Here is a 4,686-nt window from a genome sequence, read left to right on the forward strand (position 1 = left end):
GTCTGCTGGGAGAAGAAACTTTACATATTGGATTATTCTATTTGCCTCTTAAATCTTCAAGTTGTAAAATCACCCAAATCCCGCGCTCTATCTATAATAAAGGCTATCTATTCTATAATAAGATCACTGATTTTTGGTCAGTTTTTAATTTCCTTAATATTTCCTATGTATTCAGTGCGTCCCGCAGTTCATTTATTGTATATTTTGGAATAAAGATTTTAACACGATCTTTACTGCGTCATTCTATGTTTTAATTAATAAATTATAAAATTCTACAAAGTTATATTGTAATATGTTTCAGAGAACTTTACTAGTTACACTCTCACACTCACTCACACACTCTCACACACACTCAGACTCCCACTCACGCACAAATTCTCACCCATACACTCACACACTCTCACACTCACGCACTCTCTCACACACGCTCTCTCTCACACTTTCTTACTCTCTCTCACACACACACTCTCTCTCTCTCACACACTCTCACACACTCTTCTCTCTCACACTCTCTCTCACTCTCCTACACTCTCTCTCTCACATTCATAAGAACATAAGAATTAGGAACAGGAGTAGGCCATCTAGCCCCTCGAGCCTGCTCCGCCATTCAATAAGATCATGGCTGATCTGGCCATGGACTCAGCTCCACTTACCCGCCCTCTCCCCGTAACCCTTAATTCCCTTATTGGTTAAAAATCTATCTATCTGTGACTTGAATACATTCAATGAGCTACACTCTCTCTCACACACACACACACTCTCTCACACACACACTCACATCATCATCATCATAAGCAGTCCCTCGGAATTGAGGAAGACTTGCTTCCACTCTTAAAATGAGTCCTTAGGTGGCTGAACAGTCCAGTACGAGAGCCACAGTCCCTGTCACAGGTGGGACAGATAGTCGTTGAGGGTAAGGGTGGGTGGGACTGGTTTGCTGCACGCTCTTTCCGCTGCCTGCACTTGATTTCTATATGCTCACACACTTGCACACCCACTAACACACACATACATTCTCACACTCATGCACACTTTCACACTCATGCACACTTTCACACTCATGCACACACTCTCACACACGTACTCACACACACTCACCCACACTCACACCTACACTCACACTCACACACACACATACTCATTCACACTCACTCATTCACACACACACTCTCTTCCTCACACACAAATACTCACACACCTACTAACACACACACACACACATATTATCATCATCATCAGCATCATCATAGGCAGTCCCTCGAAGCGAGGATGACTTGCTTCCACACCAAAAAAAGATGAGTTCACAGGTGTTTCAATGAAGGGCCTAATATTCCAGATCCCGAACTACATCCTGAAGGGTGGAAGATGCCTGTGCGTGGATTTTTTTAACGTGGGGTGGCCGTTGCACACCAGCCACCACACGGGCTTGACAGAGCTAGGTCTTGGTCCAGTGGCAAGGGTTAACCAGGACGGCTGGAGACCAGTTCTGCTGCACGGACCGAGCACGCACATATCGCAGTGTGGGCTGGGCCTGTGCTGCCCCTGGGCCCTCGCCTCTTCTGGGCCCCGAACTCACGCCTCTCCCGGGCCCCGGTCACTTCCCTCTACAAACTCTTGCCACTCCTTCGCCCCTCCTGCTGTGCCTGCCCGCACTGCAATCAGCGACCTGGCTTCGTAGCCGTCGCCCTCCAGTGGTATGCCGCCGCACGCTGCTCCCTCCAATGGCCCCGGCCTGCTCACACTCGCGCACACTCTCACACTCACTCACACTCTCTCACACACACACACTCACACACACTCAGACTCTCTCACACATATTCACAATCTCACAAAAACTCTTCACACTCACACACACACACACACTCTTTCACACACACACTCGCATCATCATCATCATAGGCAGGCCCTCGTAATCGAGGAAGACTTGCTTCCACTCTTAAAATGAGTCCTTAGGTGGCTGAACAGTCCAATACGAGAGCCACAGGTCCCTGTCACAGGTGGGATAGATAGTCGTTGAGGGTAAGGGAGGGTGGGGCAGATTTGCCGCACACTCGTTCCATTGCCTGCACTTGATTTCTGCATGCTCACACACCCACACACTCACACACACCCACTAACACACACACACACACACATTCTCACACTTCAAGTGAGTTCTCAGGTGACTCTGCAGTCCAATATTGGAATTACAGTCTCTGTGGGACAGACAGACATTGAAGGAAAGGGTGCCATAGATTTTGATGACCAGGGGACAGTGCTGTGTGGCGGGGTTAGGTTAGTGGAGGACCTTTGTCTTACGGATGTTTAGTGTAAGGCCCGTGCTTTCGTACGCCTCGATGAAGGTGTTGACGATGACTTGGAGTTCGGCCTCTGATTGTGCACAGATGCAAGCGTCGTCCATGTACTGTAATTCACTCACTCACTCACTCACTCTCACACACATACTCAGTCTCTCTATAGCAGTCATAGAATCATATAATTATATAGTACAGAAGGAGACCTTTCAGCCCATTGGCTCTTTGGTAGAACTATCCAATTAGTCCCACTCCACAGCTCTCTCCCAAAGCCTCGCAATTTTTTCCTCCTTCAAGCATTTTTCCAATTCTCTTTCGAAATTCATTATTGAATCTGCCTCCACTGTCCTTTCAGGCTGTGCAATCCAGATTATAATAACTCGCTGTATTAAACACAATCTCATCTCCCCCTCTGGTTCTTTTGCCAATCACCTTAATTCTGTGTCCCTCTGGTTACCGATCCTCCTGCCACTGGAAACAGTGTCTCCTTACTTTCTCTATCAAAACCCCGCCTCTATTAAATATCCCCTTAACCTTCTCTGCTCTAAGGAGAACAACCCGTCTCCAGTCTCTCCCTGTCCCCACCCCATCCCTCCCTGTCCCCCCTCGCCCCCCATCCCTCCCTGTCCCCCCTCGCCCCCCATCCCTCCCTGTCCCCCCCTGCCCCCCATCGCTCCCTGGCCCCACCCAGCCTCTGCCCCACCCAATCCCTCCCTGTCATCCCCCCGCCCCCATCACTCCCTGGCCCCACCCACCCTCTGCCCCCATCCCTCCCTGTCCCCCATCGCTCCCTGTTCCCACCCACACTCTGACCCCCCCATCGGTCCTTGTGCCCCCCCCACACTCTGCCCCCCATTGCTCCCTGTCCCCACCCTTCGCTCCCTGACCCCCCCATCCCTCCCTGTCCTCCCTCATCCCCCCCCATCGCTCCCTGTCCCCACCCTTCGCTCCCTGACCCCCCCATCCCTCCCTGTCCTCCCTCGTCCCCCCCATCGCTCCCTGTCCCCACCCACACTCTGCCCCCACATCGCTCCCTGCTCCCCCCCTATCGCTCCCTGTCCCCACCCACCCTCTGCCCCACCCCATCCCTCCCTGTCCCCCTCGACCCCATCACTCCCTGTCCCTACCCACCCTCTGCCCCACCCCATCCCTCCCTGTCCCCCTCACCCCCATCGCTCCCTGTCCCTACCCACCCTCTGCCCCACCCCATCCCTCCCTGTCCCCCTCACCCCCATCGCTCCCTGTCCCTACCCACCCTCTGCCCCACCCCATCCCTCCCTGTACCCCCCACCCCCCATCGCTCCCTGTCCCTACCTACCCTCTGCCCCACCCCATCCCTCCCTGTCCCCCTCACCCCCATCGCTCCCTGTCCCTACCCACCCTCTGCCCCACCCCATCCCTCCCTGTACCCCCCACCCCCCATCGCTCCCTGTCCCTACCCACCCTCTGCCCCACCCCATCCCTCCCTGTACCCCCCACCCCCATCGCTCCCTGTCCCTACCCACCCTCTGCCCCACCCTACCGCTCCCACCCGATCTCTCTCTGTCTGCACTCCTACATTAAAGGAGAGCAGGAACACAGAGACCTGGGGTGTAAGCGCTTTAAATAAATATTTCCATTCTTGCTGGTTACATTTCACGATAATTACAAATGAGGAAAGTTATTCGGCTCATCAATCATCAGAAAATGTTCTCCACCCCCCACTGCAGCGCCAAATTGCTTTTAAATAATTCCTTGATTTTATTCTGTGTTATCTGGAATGCATTGCTCACAGTGATCACTCTTTCTGTGCAAAAGAATTGTTCATAGTCTTACATTTGCTTTTCCTAGTTTTATCCTCTTCCCCTACTTTTGTCTTTCTCCGGAATCATTCTAAATACTGATGCAAAAGTCATGAATTGTCACCTGGGGCTCAGAGTCAGGATCAAACAGTTCTTGTCAGACAATGTTCCCCATCTGCACCCTGTCCTCTTACTGACTGTCGGGGTAACAGCTCCGAGGGAAACAGCAGCACATGTCAGTCGGAGATTAAACACTTTCATAAATTTTAAAGAATAGTTTAAAGAATGTTCCATTTACGTATTTGATTTATCGTTGCTGGGATATGAATGTATAAAATAGACAGAAGCAAAATAACCAGATTGAGAATTGTGGGTGGTTTATATCTGAAAGGATGGACAACAGTTGTGGTAGGGATCACAAAGTACTTCGACTACGGTTGTTGAAATCACTACAAAGTGTGTGTAAGCTAATTTACGTAGTTAATAAAACTGACTATTTAAAAAATTGCAACCACTTAGTCACTACAACCGACGAGGATGGGATTCGAACCCACGCGTGCAGAGCACAATGGATTAGCAGTCCATCGCCTTAACCACTCGGCCACCTCGTC

The 4,686-nt window shown here is 51.0% G+C and overlaps 1 non-coding gene across 1 annotated transcript; it reads right to left on the bottom strand.

Moving 5' to 3' along the window:
* Positions 1 to 4,604: 4,604 nt before the first annotated feature.
* Positions 4,605 to 4,686, bottom strand: trnas-gcu (transfer RNA serine (anticodon GCU)). The gene has a single exon. It is a non-coding gene; the product is annotated as a tRNA-Ser (tRNA).

Source organism: Pristiophorus japonicus, chromosome 20 (genome assembly GCF_044704955.1).
Source record: "Pristiophorus japonicus isolate sPriJap1 chromosome 20, sPriJap1.hap1, whole genome shotgun sequence".
Classification (NCBI taxonomy): Eukaryota; Metazoa; Chordata; class Chondrichthyes; family Pristiophoridae; genus Pristiophorus; species Pristiophorus japonicus.